The sequence below is a fragment of the Hemitrygon akajei genome, chromosome 16 (genome assembly GCF_048418815.1).
Source record: "Hemitrygon akajei chromosome 16, sHemAka1.3, whole genome shotgun sequence".
In the NCBI taxonomy this organism is placed as follows: Eukaryota; Metazoa; Chordata; class Chondrichthyes; order Myliobatiformes; family Dasyatidae; genus Hemitrygon; species Hemitrygon akajei.
In genome coordinates this window covers 41,720,356-41,742,539 of record NC_133139.1, presented here as the reverse complement: position 1 = coordinate 41,742,539, position 22,184 = coordinate 41,720,356, and the positions used below count along the sequence as shown (strand labels likewise).

Sequence of the window (22,184 nt, the reverse complement as noted above, 5' to 3'; positions counted from 1 at the left end):
CCACTCTCTAGGAGCTCCTGGCACTCGGTGGCAACAGTCGAGTGAGCACCAAAGAGTTCCACTCAGCATGAATCGAGCTGAGTACACAGGAGAGGTCAGTTTGATACAGGAGGACACAGCTTAGCTGTGCCTTGTAATCATTTGATCCTCACTCTGTTCCCTGTTAGCACATTTCCCTCTCCCTAATTATAACCAGAACTACATCCATTAGTAACAAATACTGAGCAGTGGCTGCCACAGGACCGATCCTGCTAAAGGGCGACTGGTCTTGACAACTCAGTTGGTTACAATTGGCCAATTAAATTCATGGCAATTGATATTCTCTGATGTGTAATGGAGAGATGGGAACATTGTCAGCAGTGGCTAACTGTCAAGGAACGTTTCCAAGCAGTATTGAGATATTACTCCTTTATTTTCATGTCAGTAAAGATCTAAAAATCAGAGGTTAAAGGAAGGGAAAGAAAAGGGCTTTTGGAGGAGAAATAACTAAAAAATGTCAACTTCCAGGTGAAGTTGTGGTGACGGATGGTGATGAAGCCCTAATGTAGGGTCCCGCAAGGATTCAGCTTCCATCCAGGACGAGGTACCCAATGGATTGAGGGTCTCTGGGTTGGGGTTGGTCAGGATCCAACTCATCTTTCTGACAAAGGAACGTCTTCAGGACAGGAGGGTGTAGGTTGGAGGGGTGGTGCTTTGCTTGAGAAGTAACGGAAATCTGGGCTGGTTGGGGAGGACTGGAAAGAGTTGATTGGTGGACCATAGGGATATGGTTTGAGACGGAGGTTGGGAGGGCATAAAGCGTGTTGGACAGAGTGAAGGGTGGTGTGTCAGATGGGAAGCATGTTGGGGAAGGTGTAGACTGGTGTCTAGGGTTGGGACATGTGTGGGGGTGTTTGGGAGGGGGTATGGTGATGTGTAGGGTTCGATGGTTTCTGGGTTTAGAGGTCTATGGCAATGTTGGAGAAGACTGTATGGAAGGTGTTAGGGAAAAGGGTGAGGAGGGTGGGGATATTGGGGAAGGTGTGGGGACAGTTGGGGTGTTGGGGAAGTCGGGGTGTGGGTGGGAGTGTTGTGGAGGGTGTAGGGAAAGTTGGGGTGTTGGGGAAGTCGGGGTGTGGGTGGGAGTGTTGTGGAGGGTGTAGGGAAAGTTGGGGTGTTGGGGAAGTCGGGGTGTGGGTGGGAGTGTTGTGGATGGTGTAGGGAGGATGGGGGTATTGGCGATGATGTGAGGATGGTGGGATTGTTGGAGAAAGTGTGAGGAGGGTTGGGGTGCTGGGTAAGGTGTGAGGAGGGTGGGGGTGTTGGAGACAGTGTGAGGAGGGTGGGGGTGTTGGAGATAGTGTGGGGAGGGTGGGGTGTTGGAGATGATGTGAGGAGGGTAGGGGTATTGGGTACTGTGGGAGGGTGGGGGAGTTGAGGACGATGTGAAGATGGTGGGGTGTTGGGGAAGGTCTGGTGTAGTGTGTAGGGTTGTAAAGTGTCGGAGAGTTGTGAAGGTGTGTTAGGGAGGCTGTGGGGTATTGGGGAGGGTGTGATCATGTTGTGGAGGGTGTGTATGGAGATGCATAGTGTTAGGAGGTTGCAAAGGCGGATGTGTAGGATTGGGGGTACTTAGGGGTGTTGGAGAAGGGCTGGGTTACATGTAGGGTCAGGTTGATATGTTGTAGGTTTGAGCACTAATACCAGCAGAAGAGCCCTGTCGAGTTGCTGATGTTGTAAAGCAAACACGCTGCTCTTTCGAGTCAAGGATGGTCAGACCAGAATCCGGGGATGAAACCAATGAAAGGACAGGTGACACTAAGTTCCTCAAAGAAAGACCTCAGTGATTCAGTAAGCTAGGAGTTGTGTGCTTTTGCAGATGGAGAAACCCTTGAGGAAAAGAGTAAAGCAGCCGGCACAAAGGCGGCACTCAGCCTGGACACTCGGTACTGCTCCCTCTGGTCAGTCGGAAGATACAAAAGCATGAAAGCATGGACCAGCAGGCTCAAGGACAATTCTATCCCACTGCTGAATGCTTCCTTCATATGATAACTTGGACTCTTAGCCTCACAATCTACCTCATTTTTGACTTTGCACGATACTGTCTGCCTGCACTGCACTTTCTCTATACTGTAACATTTTATTTTGCACTCTGTTGTTGTTTTACCTTATGCTACCTCAATCCATTATTGCAATGATTTGCAAGGATGGGATGCAAGTTTTCACTATACCTCGGTAAATGTGACAAAAATAAGGCAATTGACCAACTTTCCATGAGCATAGCCTAAGCAGGAGTAAGACAACTGCTCCACTGAGGCACTGGAGTGAGATCTGATTTTACGAACTAGCGTCGAGTGTTGCTGACCAAGCTGCTGTTTGCAGCTCATCCTTATTTGTAGTGGACTGCTGGGCCAGGGCTGGGCCCCTGTTGCTTCAATGCCACTAAATGGAAAGACTTACAAAATGCCTTCAAGGTCAAACTGGAAGGTTGCCTCTCCTGAGAAGAGCTGCCCATTCTCAGATTTACAAGAAAATTTGAAACCTATTTGCAGACTTGGAGTTGTAAACGTCGGTCCTCTGGATTATTAGTAAACACAGGAACAATACTATTTCATGCCTTATCATCATTCATGTTTGTACTGCTGATATTAAAGGAAGTACTGTAATTTTTTTGTTTAAATGGAGAATGTTGGCTTCATTGACTAGAGCTGGCAGGTGAAGTTACCAGGCCAGGCAACTGAAGGGAGTTGAATCAGCAAGCATGCATGAAAAGATATGGATATCTAATATACATCTAGTTTCTGACTACATTTTTACAGCTGATGAATCATATTGCTAACCATTAGTGACAGTAAAGACAGTCTCCTAGATGTCCCAAGCAGTTCAATTGCAGGACCTGATATTCAGTGTAAACAAGCCTATTCAGTACACTGTCCTGTTCTTCTAAAAGGATGTAAATTTGCAGTTTTCATCACGATATCTCAGTCACTGCAAAGAAAAGATGGATGGGTGAGACACCTAATTATGATGCATGCAATTCTGAGACAGCCCAGGGCCACTGATAATATTGCACATCCATCTGCAAGCTTCAGAACACAGTGAAGCTTACAAATCCACCCTCCAAGCAAGAGGCAGTCCATCCACCTCCACCCTCCTCCCCACATCACGAGGTGTGGAGGTTGGCGGCAACACCGGAATTTATTATTCACCCCTAACTGTGCTGAAATGAGGAGGTAGGTCAAAAGTTTAAACTGCAATCAAAATGCAAGATAAAACTGCAGATGCCAGAAAGGCTGAAATAAAAACAGAAAATGCTGGGGATACTCAGCAGGTCAGGCACCACCTGTGGAGGGAGGACCAGCGTTAAAGTTACAGGTTGATGAACTGTCACCTCTTCTTTAGATCTGATGAAGTCAACCACTCATTCAGAAATTGACCGCAGAAGGGAAGAATCTGCTCCTAAAACACTGTGTGTGGGTCTTCAAGATCCTGTACCTCCTGCTCAATAGTAGTAATGAGAAGAGGGCATGCCCTGAATGGTGACGGTCCTTAATGATGGAAGTCCCTTTCCTGAGGCACTGTTCTTTGAAGATGTCCTCAGTGGTGGGGAAGCTTGTGCCCGTGGTGGAGCTGGTTGTGTTTGCATCTGGGAGGTGATGCAACCAGTAAGGATGCTTCCCCACAGTACTGAACGATATGGACTAGCCACAGTTCATATATCCTTGCAACAATGAAGGAAGGAAGGCAGGCGGGTTCTGATGGCAATCTAGTAGTTTCATAGTCACGAAATCCAGCATTTTAAAAAAAATCAAGATTGAAATTTTTTTGGATTGAAACTCCTGAGCTCCCTGGCAGAAATGGAACTCATGTAGCAGTATCAACATCCCAAAACACTGTCCACAGGCTACAACGTACCCGCTAAACCATCACACTTAGCACATAGAGTCATGGAGCATGGAGGACTATAGCACAGAAACAGGCTATTTGGTCCATCTGGTCTGTGTCTGCTTATTTTTCTCACTACTTCCAACTACATAAACCCAGACCATAACCCTCCACGGCCCTCTAATCCATGTACGTACACAAACGTCTATTAAAAGTTACAATTGAACCCACATCCTTCAGTTCCAGTGGCAATCTATTCCACTCTTGCAGCAACCCCTGACTGAAGAACTGCATCTCAGGTTCCCCTTAAATTCTTCACCTTTCACCTTAAAACTATGACCTCTATTTCTAATCCCACCCAACCTGAGGGGAAAAAAAGCCTACATGCATTCACCCTATCTATATCCCTGAAAATGTTGTCTCACTCTACAAGATCTCCCTACATTCCCTGTGCTCCAGGGACTGAAGTCCTAACCTATTCAACCATACCCTTGTAACTTAGGGCCTCAAGTCTTGTCATCCTCCATATAATTTTTCTCTGCTCTCTTTCAAGCTTATTGACATCTTTCCTATAGGTAGCTGAACAGAACTGCACACTACTCCAAAAGAGGCCCCCATCAAGATCTTCTACAACCTCAACTTAACATCCCAACTCATGCGCTCAGTGCCTGATTTGTGAAGGGCAATGTGCCATAAGCTCTCTTGATGACCCTATCTATTTGTGATGCCACTTTCAAGGAATTATGGATCTGCGTCCTTGGGTCCCTTTGTCCTACCGCACTCCTCTGTGTCCTTCAGTTCTCTGTGTAAGCCCTGTCCCAGGTTGTCCTCCCAAAGTGCAACACCTCGCACTTGTCTGCATTAAATTCAATGTGCCATTCTCAGCTCTTCATATATTTATGTACTTTATATATGCAAATGACTAATGGTACACTCTGCTTTTGGTTACAAATGCACAATTTTTTTTCACATTTGCATGCTTAAATATGCAAATAAAATAATATGTTTGTGCATCCAACTATAATAGTTAGTCATTTTTATTTTCTGTTCTAACGTTCAATTTGTCAGGCTGCCTACTGCCTGATGCTGGTGTGCTGGGTGACCCGTGCAGTAAGGCTTCCCTACATAGAATCAACCTTGCTTTTGTCAAAAGGTTATATGGTCAAATGCACTCCAGAGTCCTGACCACCTAATCTAGGCTGCCAATTTGCAGGGAGTGCTGATTTCAGGTGTGACATTAAACCAAAACCCCCAACACTCTTTCCAGCACCATTCATGGCACTTTGCGAACAGATACCTGGGATTCTTCTGGATGCTCTGACAGATGGTTCAACTGAGAGCCAGTAAAATGGACTTTGTGCCTGAATGGTGGGTTTAGGTGACCTTGCCATGTGCAGATTGGTGCGTGTGTTTCCTACATACGAAAAGGTATTTCATTCATTGATGTGGAGGGGTGTTGTAAAGTTGCAAGATATGAACATATGAATCCAATTCATTCTCAGAATTAGAGTCAGGTTTAATATCAATGGCATTCATCATGAAATTTGTTGTTTTGCAGCAGCAGTACAATGCAATACATAATAAAAAAAACTATAAACTACAATAAGAATATATAACTATATACAGTCGGCCCTCCTTATCTGCAGGGGATTGGTTCCAGGACCCCCCCCCCCCCACCCCAGGGATACCAAATTCGCGGATGCTCAAGTCCCTTATTTAACATGTTTCAGTGAGGTGGTCTTTAGGACCCAGCGGAACTCCGGACTTTATTTAACATGTCTCCGTGCTGTGGACATTAGGACCTGGCGGTACAGCTCTGAATCTGCAGTGTTTCTGTTCACAAAAATAATCACGATCGTAATTGAAAATAAGGTGGAAGTAATAAAGCGATCAGAAAGAGGTGAAACGCCATCGGTTAGGCTACAGTCGGTCAACGATCGGAACAATTTTAATGGAGAATGTGAAAGGCCCTGCTCCGATGAAAGCTACAATTATTACTAAGCAATACAGTCATTAAATTGTTGAAATACGCATGTTTCTTAAGTGTTTGATATGTATAGAAAGGTAAAATATGTACTATATACTAAGAAAAACGTTTGACTAACTGACGCTAAATAATACCGGATGTACCTGTTCCGACTTCAACTCTGACTTAAAGGCGGACTCAGGAATGGAACTCATTCATAACCCGGGGACTGCCTGTACTTTTAAGTCATTTCTAGATTACTTATAATACCTAATACAATGTAAACGCTATGTAAATAGTTGTTATACTGTATTATTTAGGGAATAATGACAAGAAAAAAAATAGTCTGTACATGCTCAAGCAACGAGTGCTGGAGAGAGAACTTCTGGGTTTTCACGATCTGTGGTTGGCTGAATCCGCGGATAAGGAGGGCTGACTGTATGTATAATTTAAGTAAGTGGTGCAATAGAGAGCAAAAACAGTTTAAAAAATGTTAAGGTAGTGTACATGGGTTCATTGTCCATTCAGAAATCTGATGGTCCTGTCCCTCCTCCTTGATGGTAGCGATGAGAAGAGGGCATGTGTTGGGTGATGGAGGTTCTTTACTTAATTTCCTTTCATATTTGAAATCTCAGTAAATCTGCTTTCCAAACTCCATATTACAAGGTACAATATAAACATCTGTTTCCAACTGCATAAACTGATCAGGTAGAGGAACCAGTTAACTCTCAGAGTGATATCATTTTAATATTTATTTAATGGACGTGGGCTTAGGGTTATCTAGAAATACCATCTGGAAATAGCATCAGACAAATTTGAAAATGGAAGCAGGTTCTCTTACCTATACTATTTTTGCATCGAAGCTGCAAAAGCATATCCTTGCTCTTCGTCAATTTCCTGCACCACATTGCATTTTAAAAGTAGTGAATGGATTTGCTCCAACAATATTGAAATATAAGAACATGAGATTGAGGAGCAAGAGTCAGGATACCGGTTCCACGTGGTTGTTCTCCCATTCAATAAGAGGGCAGTTGATCTAATATTGGCTACAAAACATATTCCTGCCCTTTCCCTATCCCTAACTCACTCATGCTTTGTGTAAAACATATTCTCATTTCATCCCTCATTAGTGATATACACTTTAACCAAACCACTAATTCAGAGGAATAATTCATAGCTCATTGACAATAGGTTATAATACCTAAGGAACATTCCCCACTGTTTAACACTTCTCTGCTCACTCTTTACTGTTTAATTCTTCTGGTTTTCCAAATGGTTCTGTTCCAATGCAAAGTGCCCCAGGGTACATGACCACAGTCACTTGTTACATAGCTCAGATCATTTCTGACACTTCTCTCCCTTTTCTGGATCACTCTGTCTCTTTCTCAAAAAACAAACTTTGCACTGATATTTACTGACTCCCACAGCAACCTCCACTATACCACCTCCTACCCTGGCTTTTGTAAGGACCCCACCCTTTTTCCTCAGCATCTCTGTCTCCATCACATCTGTTCTCAAGATGGAGCTTCTTATTCCTGAATATATAAAATGTCCTCTTTTCATGAGACTCTTTTATAGATTATGGAACTTCCACTCATATGCCCTGCATTTCATAGACATCTGCTCTCACCCTGTCCACTTCCACAAAGAAGAGCTAGACATCCCTTGGCCCATACCTTTCACTCTATTGGCCTCTGCCTCAAATATATAATTAGTTACCACTTCTGCCAGGTCCAATGAGATCCCAATCACATCTTCTCTTACTGCTCCCTCTCCCTTCAACTTTCCACAGGATCCACTTTCTCTGTAACTCCACAGTCCGCTCATCCTTGCTTGCCCCCTCTCTGAAACGGTAGCATGTGCAACACTTGTTCCTACACCTCTTCCCTCACCACCACACAGGGACTTAGAAAGCCCATTCAAGTAGGGCAGAGATTCACCTGCACTTCCTCCAACATCTTCTAGGGCAGTTGGTGCATGCGATGTTTCTTCTTCTATATGGGTCAAACCAAGCATAGACTAGGCAACTGTTTTGCAATGCACCTACACCTTATCCGCAGTGGCCATCCTGAGCTTCCAAATGAATGTTATTTCAACTCCTCTTCCCATTCCCATACTCACCCTGTCTGTCCTCAGCTTCCTCCGCTGCCATGGCAAAGCCAATTACAGGCCAGAAGGACAACACCTCCAATTCCAGCTGGATAGCCTACAATCCAGTGGTATGAACATTGAGATGTCCAGTTTCAAGTAACCCACTCTTCCTAAGTTCCTTTCCCAATTCTCCTGGTCTCTTGCTTGTTCAACTTTTCAATTCCTAACTTCTTTACTTAGATATGTTATCCTTCCCTACCATCACCAATCACCAATCACCTCTATCTACCTAGATTCCTTCTCCTTACCTACCCTTCCCAACTACTTCCCCATCTAGCTCCATTATCTCTCCCTGATCTGGTTGCACATTACTTTCTAGCCTTTGTCTGTAACTTCACACTCCTCTCCCCACACCTGGCTCTGTCTGTCTAATTTTTATTCCCTTACCTGTTTCTGCCCATTGTCCACTAGTCTCTGTCTCTGAACTCCACCATCACATCTGGTTCCATCAGTCCATAATCTCTCACCTTAGATGTTGGACTGGGTTTTCTGACACTCGTGGTGAGAACGGTATTGGAGTTGGTTTATTATAGTCACATGTACTGGAGTATAGTGAAAACCTGTCATTACCGACCAGGTCATTACGCCACGCATTGAGCTGGAATAAGATAAAACAATAATAGAACCATAGAACATTACAGCACAGAAACAGGCCCTTTGGCCCTTCTTGGCCATGCTGCACCATTTTTCTGCCTAGTCCCACTAACCTGCACCTGGATCATATTCCTCCATACCCCTCTCATCCATGTACCTGTCCAAGTTTTTCTTAAATATTAAAAGTGAGCCTGCATTTACCACTTCATCTGGCAGCTTGTTCCACACTCCCACCACTCTCTGTGTGAAGAAGCCCCCCCTTTTGGGTTCCCATTTCCTGCCAAGGAGGATAGACTTCTAGCTTTCAAAGTAGTTTAAACATAGTTTATTTTTAATGATACATGTTTAAATTTAAACAAACAGTTCTTAACACACATTTAAAAGTCACAGAGGATTTCTGATTTATAAAGGATTTCCGAATTCCAAAAGATTTGTAAGCTACAGCTACAATTCTAATAAACTAAATGAACAAGTTGAAGATGAACTACAACTGAAGATGATCTGTTGCAGAAAACCAAGGTTGAGGAATGCATTCTAGTTCTTCTTTCTGTCACTCTGTCTTTCTACCATTCTCCTTATTGTCCCTAACAATCCCCAGTGCTTTCTAATGGCTGTACTGTTTTGCTACTAGTTGATATTAAATGCATGTGTTGTTTTTCAGGTACTTTTACTGGGACAAAATAATACACACAGATGGTCTGGGGATAGCCAAAATTAATGCTGTGAGAGCTGACTCTCTGGGTACACAAATGTTCCAACTATTGCTTGATCATATCTGTGACTGCGTTTGATGTGCTAAGTGACAAAATCAGAATAGTCTGCAAGCATCCTTAAACTTAGTCACAAAGGTGCAAAGAACTCAGCTAGTGTTTCCTGGTTTGATGCAGGTGAATTAACATAAACCCATTGGGTTATATTAATAAAACATGACACTACAATACGTCATTGTTAACTTGTTTACAACAAGAAGATGAGAAAGGAATTTTGGTTAGAAGTTTAACTTTGTCAAAAATAACTCTGACCCTTTGGAAAGGTCATGCTGCTGTACTGAAAAGCCAAGGTTAGTAATAAGCCCCCAGGGCCCTGGGAAGTGAATATCCATCACGATGAGGTTGAGGCTTTCTGCTTTCGGACCCCTCTCCTGAAACCATCGATGCTTGACAGAAAATTCCACAATCCTTACAGGAAAGCTGCCTTTGAAGTTGGATGGGGATAGGTGTACAATAACACAGCCCTCATACTCTGATCCATACCTCCTGTACCTTGGCTCCTGATTTAAAGCTTGGGATCACTGAGTTAACGTTCGATCACAGAACCCGTGCGAGGGCTTACTGTTGCTTCTCTTACTGGAGTCTATGTGAGTCAGTGGTCGCACCAACAGGTTCAGCCTTGGGGACCAGAGACCTTGCCATCACAAATCTCTTGCAGGCTTTCTCTTCTGCAAGCTGAACCGTTACAAGGATTCATTTGAATTTAGTTATTCCCTTGAGCAGACAAGTGGTGCCCTACTAGTCAAGGGGAAAAAAGCTTAAATTTGAAGATGAATGTCTGATAAAGAGAATAGATCTCAGTTGCACAGCCTATCTGTATAAGTGCAGGAAGTTTATGGTGAATTACTGAGTTGGAACCTCATTCACAACCATCTCATTTTCCCTTGAATGATACCTGGATACCTCAGATGTCTTCCTGGCCTGCATTTGTTCTGCTCAATATTTCATTGTCCTAGATTTAGTCTTCAAATGCAACGAGATTGTGAACTGTTATAATTACCTGCAGCCTCTTCTATATCTTCCTGTTGCTCCAGCAGGAAGCATCTTGGTTCAGTTTTTTTTGTATCTCTTTGGGGAAGGAGTGACCAATACAATAGATTGGAACTATCAGTAATATTTGCCTATCAGCACATTGGCCAGGGGTCAATCCCTCATCAGTGGTGCTAGACAGTGAGGTCATGCCTCCCATCTACTTTCATGCACTCTCCACAGAGAATGGCACTGGACAATAGATTCCTACATGAGATTCTTGTCTGTGATCCTAACAGGAACCTACTTCTGATCAGTCACTCCAGCACAGAGGCAGAGCTGCTCAGTTTGACTGGGGCATTACTACTTTAACCAATGCAGAAGCAGTTTAATATTTAAATCACATCCATTTGTGTTGAGTCAGAAGTATATTGAACGACTGGATTAAGTGGTTTAGAAGACTCGAGTCTCTGGACTAAAGTTTGATTTGTTTATAACTGTTCTTTGAACTCAAGGATAGGATTACAGCCTTAAACTCACTCCCAGCTATGGCTTTTGTTCATAAAAGTCACTGTTTCCACATCCATCCTGCTTTCAATTGATTTTAGGCCATATGGGGCCATCACTGAGGTCCTGAAAATAAGAAGCTAAGGATTAATGTCTACGGCATCAATACTGCTGCCTCATCATCACTGAACTATTGTGGCAAGTAAATTTAATCATATCAGTGTGATGGAGACTTGAGGGTCTGACGTCCAAACATATGCTTTTAAGGTCTCAGATAGCCAAACCTGTAGAGTGCAATGAAAAATAAATAAGATGCCTCCTGAGACTTATTTCCACAGAATACCAGAGGAGTACTCACCATGCACCATATCCGAGGCATGTGAGCAAGGTTTATGGAAATCTGGTTCATGATCTGAGCAAGATTTGGTTCTTCACGAGGTACAATAAACTATTTCAGGTTTAGAGCCTTAGTGAGTTAGCAGTACATCCTGCTCTAGTTACCAGGAACCTAGTTACTGATGCACCATGGCCTATTGATGAACTAAGAAAAGATCCACATTCAACATAAACATCTCATGGTATTTCAACAATATGTATCAACCCAATACTTAACAACATCCAACTTTCCTCAAAGTCTCTCATCCTCATTTGAGGAGGTAAAGACTGAAACATTGGGGACATTTTAAGAGATAGACATATGAATAATAGAAAAATGAAGGGTAATGGACATTGTAGGAGGCAAAGGTTAGATTGATGTGGAATAGGTCATAAGGTTGGCACAACATTGTGGGCCAAAGTGCCCATGCCTGTTCTGTGTTCTATGTACGCCAATTGAAAGTAACTAAATATATTTTAAAACATTTATGGGAAAGGACACACGGAGGAAAGATAAAAGACTGGAGATAATGAAGATATTGCAGGAACAGCAATAGATGTCTACAAGAAATACATTATACCTTACTAAGGTATATCATGCCAAAATAATGAAGGTATGACACAGATGTAATAAAGGAGAAGCTGGTTTGGTGATAGACAATTTGCTGAGAGACATGGGCTTAAGAGTTAGGGAAGTTTGGGGAATGAATTCTAAAGCTCAGGAGACAGCAGACTAAATAAAAATGATATGCCCAATGATGTTGTGAAGGACGCTGAAGTTGTACAAGAAGGATAGGAGGAATGTAGAGGGTTGGAGAGCTGGAGTAATTACATAAAAAGGGTGAAGATACTCGAACTCAAGGAAAAGTCTGAATGTGAGCTGTTAGTGGATGAACAGAATCTAGTTGGAGTTAGGATACAAACACCAGAGTTTTGGTGAACAATGAAAGTGGATAGCCAGGTGGAAGGGAGTGAGTTTATTAAGGTTAAAGATAACAACAGCAGGAGAAGGTTTCTGTAGAAGATGAATTGAGATGGGAAAGATTTAGAAGCAGGAAATTGGCTCTTTGGAATGAGAGGAGAACATGGGAAATGAAACTCAGCTCTCACTCCACTTGTGTGTTTCTTTTACACAGAGCTTTGATCCTCAGGGGTTTGTGATAGACTTCCACCTCATATTTTGGGATTCCGCACATTAAATCATGATCACAATGTACAATGTACAGAAGAAGACAATATTTTCTCTCTGAGAATTTATGAAAGCTATGGATTATGTTCCTTTCTCCAGGGGCAGAGAAAGCAATTTTATTCAATCTACTAAAATAAATAGACCAGGAGAAAAAAGGTAGGCACAAAAAAAAAAGAAATGGAGATGATAACAAATGAAAGTATTAAGGTTTCTTGGACATTTGTTCTGCTTTTTGTTTCAATTCAAATGAGGAAACAAGTCATGGTCAAAATCAAAATTGGGTACCATGGTAATGTAGCAGTTAGCATGACTACTATTATAGATCGGGGGCGTTCCAGGGTTTGGAGTTCAATTCCGACACTGTTCTGTAATGAGTCTCCCCGTGGAATGCATGGGTTTTCCCCGGGTGCTCCAGTTTCTTCCCACTGTCCAAAGACATATTAAGTAGTTTAATTGGCCTTTGTAAGTTGTGCCATGATGAGATGAGGTTTAATTGGGATTGTGGGGTTGCTGGGGCAGCGTGGCTCGAAGGACTGGTCGGACCTACTCTGTGCAGTATTGCTAAATAAAATAAAATAAAAAATAAAAGTTATCCAGTAATATCAGCTCTGATATAACACTCTCCAAGATCCACTCATTAAAATATTCTGCCAGAAATGCAGCATGATTACTGATTCTTTAGCCTAAAACGAAGCATACAAAGTTCTTATTAAAGTGCGCCAGGCAGAGGATCAGATGTGGCACTGATGTATACTTGTTTGTATTAGCAACATATTCATAAAGAAATTGTCTATATTATTGATATAGATACCTATATTTAGAATAGTGACTGTTAAATCTGGGGGTACAGCCTGTTTTGTAGACAGAACTAGCTTCTCCCGCTTTTCTTCGTTAAAGCAAATGCAAAGTACTCAGTTCTGGATATAACCTGGACATGAAATTCCCTGTAACACACACAAAATGCTGGAGGAACTCAGCAGGCCAGCCAGCATCGATGGAAAAGAGTATGGTCAACATTTTGGGTCGAGACCCTTCAACCAGGATGGAAATTCCCTGTTTTCATTTTGTTTACACTGATTTGGCTGACCAAATTGAGCTTGAAAATTCTTAATATAATCAAGTGGAAATTCCTGCCCTTTTTCATTGAGATGATCATCAGAAGTTCTACCTCATTAATATGGCCCAACAGCGAGGGCTGTCAACTTCTGGGTGCATCGCTGTTAATATCAATTTGTAAATAGTCCTGGACGATCCTGCTACAACACTTGATAAAGGATATAGCAACTCATTGGTATCCACGGCCACCATTTCTTTAACAACCCACATTACATTCAACTGATTAACCAGTTATTTTCTCTATTTGATGTCATCATTATTAACAAAGCAAAGGTGACCACTTGGTTAGGATTTGTCTCAAGGGTCTACTTCAGTACCAGATCTATGCTGGGTTTTTCTTTCTAACTAGGACCAGCAGCAGTGGATTGATCAAAATGTGCTTCTAACAGTGATGAAGGTGCAGGATTATATTTACATGAAACATAGAACAGTACAGTACAGAACTGGACTGTCTTACTAAGCATGATTCCAAATTAAGTTAATCCCTTTTGCCTGCACATGATCCATATCTCTCCATTCCCGCATATCCATATGCTTATTTAAAAGCATCCTGAACACCACTATCCTATCTGCTTCCCCAACCCCCGCAGCCTGTTCCGGATACTTAGCACACGTAATGTAAGAAACATGCTCCACACATCTCCTTTAAGCTTTCTCCCTCTCACTATTTCTGCCATGGAATAGTGAGAGGGAGAACTTAAGCTTCTCATAATTTTATCAATTTCTATTCAGTTTGCTTTCACCCTCTGATGCTCCAAAGAAAAAGATCCAAGCTTGCCCAACATTTCCTTTTAATTAATGCTTTCTAATCCTGGCGGTTCCTAAGGTTGTCATAGCTGGGGTGGTACTGGGGATAAGCTCCCACTACCTATAAAGTGCTCCAAATGGCAAGTGACTCAAACAGCCTCTGACAACAAGTCCACTCTTGGTCTTCATGTGTGGATTAGCTACTAGGTCCGGCAGAATTAAATTGAATTGACTTTATTAATTACATCCTTCATATACATGAGGAGTAAAAATCTCTACACTATGTCTCCATCTAAATGTGCAATGTGCAATTTATGTCCAACAGGATAGTCAATATAACATGGAAATACAATTGTGTCAGCATGAATTAAGCAGTCTGATGGCCTGGTGGAAGAAGCTGCCCCGGAGCCTGTTGGTTCTGGCTTTTATGCTGCGGTACCATTTCCCGGATGGTAGCAGCTGGAACAGTTTGTGGTTGGGGTGACTTGGGTCCCCAATGATCCTTCAGGCCCTTTTTACACACCTGTCTTTGTAAACGTCCTGAATAATGGGAAGTTCACAGCTACAGATGCACTGGGCTGTTCATCCACTCTCTGCAGAGTCCTACAATTGAGAGAAGCACAGGAAGTACAGTTCACATACCAGGCAGTGATGCAGCCAGTCAGGATGCTCTCAATTGTGCCCTTGTAGAAAGTTCTTAGGATTTAGGGGTCTATACCAAACTTCTTTAACTCTCTGATGTCAAAGAGGCACTGTTGTGCTTTTTTCACCGCATAGCCAGTATGTACAGACCTCATGAGATGCTTGGTGATATTTATGCCAAGGAATTTAAAGCTGTTCACCCTCTCAACGCCAGATCCATTGATGTCAATAGGGGTTAGCCTGTCTCCATTCCTCCTGTAATCCACAACCAGCTTCTTTGATTTTGCGACATTGAGGGGAGGTTGTTTTCTTGATACCACTGTGTCAGGATGATGACTTCTTCTCTGTAGACTGCCTCATTATTATTTGAAATTAGGCCAATCGCTGTAGTGTTTTCAGCAAATTTAATTAGCGGATTGGAGCTATAGGTGCGACACAGTCATGGGTATACAGAGAGCAAAGGAGGGGGGCTTAGGACACAGCTCTGAGGGGCACCTGTGTTGAGGGTCAGAGGGACAGAGGTGAGGGAGCCCACTCTTACCACCTGCCGGCGATCTGACAGGAAGTCCAGGATCCAGCTGCACAAGGCAGGGTGCAGGCCGAGGTCGCTGAGCGTCTTGTTGAGCCTGGAGGGAATTATGGTGTTGAATGGTGAACTGTAGTCCAAGAACTTTCTCTACTGACCAAGAGAAGGGACAAAGGCTGACTACTGGTGCCTCAAGACCAGTTGCTTTGGGCAGGTGGGGCTCATCAGGCTTGGAAGGCAGCCTGCCTAGGGGAAGGAAACTCTGATTTTAAACCTCCGCTGCCTTGCGGCCATACCCACCCATAGGAAAGGCTTCAAGAGTAAACCCCAAGGAAGAAATCTGGAGCTGGGGTCCCCAAGGCATTACGATGTTGTTTATACTTCACACTGGCAACCTCTGTGGCGACACTGGTGCCAGGCTGTATCGGCGCTTGCCCTTCCCTTGGACTACATCACTGACATGGAGAGGGGGCACCCGCTGCAGGGGCAACAGCTGGTTCTTCAAATCTTCCCACTCAGGATAGAACATAGTCCACCAGCAGCACAAGCCCATGATCCCCTGGGATCGATGGCTGCCTACTGCCTAATCCCGGCAACATCCTGCTAAACCTCTTCTGAATTTTCTCCAGAGCCTCTCAACCTCTTGTAATGGGATGACCAGAACAGCACATAGTATTCCAAGTGCCACCTAACCAGACTTCTATTCAACTGCAACTTATGTCACTAGCTCACAGACAATGTCACATTCAGCTCTGCCTTTGTGTTAATTGAGTCATGGTACATGGAAATGCCATCTACACTATTCATAAGCACTTTCCCAGTGTGGCACAGGATACCAGGCAGTACCTGGGCGTGTATGGGACATTGGAAAAAAAAGTTGAATTTCCCCATGGGGATGAATAAAGTATCTATCTATCTATCTATCTATCTATCTATCTATCTAACCAGACCGTGCAATGATAGACAATGCCAAGCAGTGTAGCAGAGCCATGTGGCAACTATGGAAAGAAAAGCAGAGTTGATGCTTCAGGTCAAGGACGTCTTGTGAACTGATCCTTCAGTTCTGATGAAGGACCTATGAACTGAAACATTTCTTCTTCCACAGATGCTGCCTAACCAGCCAAGTGTTTACAGTATTTACTGCTTTAGATTGGATTTCCAATGTCAGTATTGTTTTGATTTTAATTTACCAATCAGATTCTGAGATTTGCCATCCCAAATCTCTAAGTGTGAAATGGAAGATCAGTTGCAGAAGACCATAAGTCTATAAGATTATAAGACCATAAGACTATAAGTGCTGAATTAGGACATTCAGCCCAACGCTGTCTTCTCCGCCATTCCAGCAGCGCAGATTATTTTTTTCTTTTGATCAATTCTATTCACTCTCCTTCTCCCTGTAACCCTTAACCCCCTTACCAATCAAGAACATATCAATCTCTGCGTTCATTGCACATGGAGAGAAGCCTTATCACTTGTGAGTGCAAATGTATGGAAGATCACTGTAATGTTCTCCATGAATAAAAAACTTGGGAATGTCCACACTGAAGAGATTTGGTTGAGACACCAAATGTTGGCAGAGTCAGCAAACCTGTCCAACTGCAGCTGTGGAGAAGGGAACAATGGACCAGATATGTACGGAGTGTTAGAATGATTAGCCCCTGTCAATCTGCTCTCTGTAACATTGTCCTAGATGTAAAGAGCTCATGATGAAGAAAATGTGAGGTGGTAGGAAAAGAAACCAATAATACCACTTTGCTCCCCCTTATACTATGAAATGCACGGATTTAATAGTCTAATGTGAGCTGTGCAGAGTGTAACCCTGCAGCTGCCAGTAAGAGGTAACCTTGAAAATGTCCTTGTGTGAGACTGTTATCTATCCCTCAGGGATAAAACGCAGGACAGCAAAAAAAACCCCATAAACAGAGTTCATCGTGCTCTCAGCAAGACGGGAATTAACACTGCAGTTTTAATTAATGCTCTGTTACAAAAATATAAAAGGCAGGGCTCCCAGTAGCTTCCCACAAAACGCAAAATTCATTTTCAGAAAAGACGTTAATGAGATAATCGCATTCTGCACAAATCAATTTGTGCGCTGAGGGCAAGTGGTACAAGATGTGGGCTGTACGGACTAGGCAAGCTGTAATCCGTCTGTGGGTAGAGTTGATTTACTAGCAGTTTCTCTTCTCCAGTCAAAGATTACATAAACAGACTTGCATCAAAAATAATTACTGAAGACCTAAATCATTTATTTTTCTTTGCTGATTCTCTTTCCAGGTGTGCCAGAGTCTTGCTGGAAACTCTTCTGCGGGAACTGCATCATTTTCCTGTATCACCATCAATCTCTCCGCACTGACAGTGGTTGTTTATGGACTATTTTGTTGTGCAGTATTACTACCAGATTTCACCCCGCGTTCAGTGTGTCATCGTGCCCTACAACACAGAAACAGGCCCTTTCGCCCACCATGTTGTGCTGTATCTGTCTTTTATAATTTCTTCTATTTGCCTCTACTCAAACTAACTTCTTTTTAAACTGAACTTCACATATATTCAGTTAGCTGGAACTTGAAATCACAGCTGTGGGTGGTTCATCCAAGCCTCTGAACTGCTAATATAGCAATTTTATCAGGTTCGCACCTATCTGCGTTCAAGCTCCAGCTATGGCCAAGATGAATCTGAATGCAAATGTCTGAGGATTTCACACCACTCTAACTAATTATTAAGATTGCTGAGGTGCAACACTGGGGAGGTAGAAGTACTCCATGCAGTAGACAACCATTTCCTTCAGTCACCATGACAACACAGATCTGGACTCCTTGCCAGGCAGGAGTTGGTGGAAAAAGCAGGGAGGTGGGCACCCTGTGATTTATTTTTCTCTGTGTAGGAGTGCTGGGATAAAGTTTCAGACCAAATCTACTGCCTCAGCAATTCTGTTTCTGAAATAAAAGCTCAAAATAAAGCAAGAGTCTGTGTTTGGATGTGAGGTCCTGGGAAAATGAATTGAGAATGAGTTTGTATGATGACATTTCATTCTGAAAGAGTGAGTGAACATTACCTTTTCCTTCACACACTTACAATTCATCTGTTTACCCACTCTATGCTTTCTCTCCATATTCTGCATCCTGTTTTCTTTGATGTACTTAGGTATGGCATGATCAGCCTGGATGGCATGCAAACAAAAGCATTTCCTTGTAGTTTTACTCATCCCAACTCTACTTCATTCGTTTTCCCTCCTATATCCCCTTCCCTCATGAGCCAGAGCATCACCTCCATTTTGTGGCCCAACTAGGAAGAGTGATGTCGTTGGCTACCCTGGATCTCTGATCCAAATCTAAGTGCACTATATATTGCCATTCAGAGACCTCCTATTCCCCTCCAATGGATTGTGTTGGAATTAAAGACTTGATGCATCATCAATAACTCTCTGAGATGTAAAGGCGAGATATCGGCTTTTATTGACTGGAAGAAGGAACAAGCAGTGGTTGACCACCATACTATATCCTGGAGACTGAAGGCAGGGCTCAGGCCTCAATTGCCTTTATACTGGGGTCTGTGGGAGGAGCCACAGGAGCAGTCAGCAGGGGGCATATCCAGACAGGTATATGTAGTTCACCACAAGACTTGGCTGTTATCTTTACTGTCCCAAAAGGCCAGTAATGTTCTCCACTCAGCCGTCATCCTTCACACTAAAGGAAAAGTCTTTCAAAGGATGGCACTAGCCAATCACTTTTGTTGTGTTTCCTACACTTCAATTACATTGCTGTCCTGATTTCAGGCCCTGATAGTCAACTACTCTAACAAGAGTTAGGAACTTAAAAACACAAGGAGATAGGAACGGGAGTAGGCCAGTCAATCCGTTAATCCTACACCGCTAATTAACAGGAGTGTGCCTGCCTCCCCTAGGCCTCATTTCTTCTTCTGTGCCAGTTCCCTGTAGCCATCAATTCCATGATTTTACAAAAAAAAATCCTAGGTATTTCCTGCCTCTACAATTCTTCAGCATAGAAAATTCCAAAGGTTCACCACTCCTGCAAGAGGAAGTCCTATCTTGCCACAATTTTAAAGGACTTTTCGCTTCTCTTGTAACTATATTCTGGAAATAAAGTTTATATAAAGGATGATTCACCACTGAAGACAACAGGAATGTCACGGTGGAGGTTCATTAAAGGAACTGTCAGAAAATAATAAACATGAGAGAGTCTGTAGATGCTGTACAATTTGAGCAACATGCACAAAATGTTGGAGAACTCAGTCGGTCAGGCAGCATCTATGGAGAGTCAACATTTCCAACCGAGACCCTTCATCAGTACCGTGAAGGAAGGGGGCAGAAGCTAGGATAAGGTGGTGTGGGGAGAGAGGAAGTATTACAAGCTGGAAGATGATAGGTGAAACCAAGTGAGGTGGAAAGAAGGGTGGGTGAGAGACGGGGAATGAAGTAAGAAGCTGGGACTTGATAGGTAAAAGGGGGAAAGAGGTGATGAGGTTGGAATCTAATAAGATGGGACAGTGCACTATGGAAGACAGGGAAGGAGAAGGGGCACCAGAGGAAGGTGATGGGCAAGTAAGCAGAAGATGGCATGAGAAGGAAACTAGTACAGGGAATGGGAAAAAAGAGGAGGAGGGCGGAGAAGTTACTGGAAGTTAGATGTTGTGCAACCAGGTTAGAGGCTACCCTGACGGAATACGAGGTGTTGCTCCTCCAGCCTGAAAGTTAACTCATCATAGCAGAAGTACAGGCCAAGGACAGACATGTAGAAATAGGAATGGGAAGTCAAATTAAAATGCGTGGCCACCGTGAGATACTGCCTTTTGCAGACGACTTAGTGAAGTGAATTGTTGAAGCGGAGCTCCAATCTTTCTCAGGTCTCACCATTGGAGAGGAGGCTCCACAATTGGTGGACCAGATATAGTAGATGCCCCACAGACTTGCAGGCGAATTGTTGCCTCAATTAGAAGGATGTTGGAGGCCGTGAAAGGTGGTGAAAGTGGAGGTGTAGCTCTTGTCCCGCTTGCAGCGTTAAATGTCAGGAAGGAGATTAGTGGGGAGGGATGAGTGGAGAAGGGAATTACACAGAGAGCAATCCCTATGGAAAGCAGAGAACGGTGTGCTTAGATGTGCTTAGTGGTAGAATCCTGTTGTAGATGGTAGAAGTTACAGACAATGTTCTGCTGGATACGGAGGCTCCTGGGGTGGTAGAAAATGATCCATTAATGAATCTTAATATAAAATGGTTACCTTGGTATAGCAGGTAATGTTCTGGAAATAACAACCATCATTATTGTCAATGTTTTGCAGAGTAAAGCTAGATAACAGAAGGCTCTTCCTTTAGGAAAAACAAAATAACCTGGAATCCACAATGAAAATTATACGTGTGCACTGAAACCATTTGGAGACAACAGCAAGCCGGAGCAACTGCTTGAGGCCACTAAACCATGTAGAAGTGTATTCATTAGACTGATGTTCACTAATCCCTGCCTGCTGGTGTCAAGTTACAAATGTGAGATTATCGGTGGTCACACACCTCACCTTTGCCCTGAACAAAGCATACAATTTCCCTGAGCATACAGGAGTCCTAGCTGGTCAGACAATTTAATTGTAAATCAATTAGGGCACCTGGTGATGATCAACATCTCCAGTGTCTGAATATTCTGCTTCTTCAGAAGTCCCTTGAAATCAATAATATTGGATTTACACCCTTGTTTTGAGGTTTTCTGGTAGATGCCGAGACCAATGTGGGAAGCGCAGATGTGGCTGATGCAGTGGGTGGTTTGGATGGCGTGAGAGAATGATTCAAGGCGACTTAATTGTGTGCCTTATCAGAGCGCAATGCTTTGCTGGATACAATTTTATTGTCCTTTAATAGTGAAAAAAACATTGGCAATGGTGTGTGGCACTAAGCATTTTGGAGAGGATAGATATATCCAACATTGGAATGGAATGAATTACTCAGTTATACCCTCATAAATGCTTCCACACAACTCTGTATTGTTTAGTTCTCCCACTTTAGATACATATCAAGCTCATATTTATCTATTGTCTTAGAATCATAGAGTTATACAGCACAGAAAAAGGCTCGTTGACCCACCGTACCCATACCAGCCATCATTTACCCATCCATAATAATCCCCTTTATCAGCACCGGTCCTTCATATTGAGGTGTTCATCTAAATACTTCTTAAATATTGTGGGACTACCTGCCTTCAACACCCAGGCAGTGAGGTCAAGATTCCAAACCCCCTTGGGTGAAAGATACACTCCTCAGACCTACTCTAAGGCTCTTACCCCTCACCGTAACCCATATCATCTACTGTAGCACTAGAAGCTTTGGCAATTGGGGAATAAGCTCCTCCTGTCTATTCTATATATGTCCCTCATAATTTGTGCAATATTGATGCCAAATCCCTCTATGCTTATTGCATAGTAGCACGGAGAAACGCTGCAAACATTATTAACGTGTACTACAGACACTGGAAACACTGGAATCGGGAGTAATGAAGAATCTGCTGGAGGAAGCCAGTGGCAGAATAACTGTTGTGGAAGGATAGGAACTGTCAACACTTCAGCTCGAATCTTTGCATCACGACAGGATTTTGACCGGAAGCATCAACAGTTCCTTTCCTCTCCTAGGTGCTGCTTGACCCACTAAAATAATCCAGCAGATTGCTCGTTGCTCTAGATGACAGACATTGTTTTATTCAGCTGGCTGTATGAGTGAAGGGGGGGAAGATTCTGCTCCGGTATCCAACTGTTTACCAAATCCTATTTTCCAT

The 22,184-nt window shown here is 43.0% G+C and overlaps 1 protein-coding gene across 21 annotated transcripts in view; it reads right to left on the bottom strand.

Annotated features, from left to right (window-relative positions):
* The window catches only part of LOC140739994 (receptor-type tyrosine-protein phosphatase S-like), a 469,315-nt gene that overhangs the window by 255,944 nt on the left and 191,187 nt on the right, over positions 1-22,184 (bottom strand). The gene's annotated exons all lie outside the window — the stretch shown is intronic.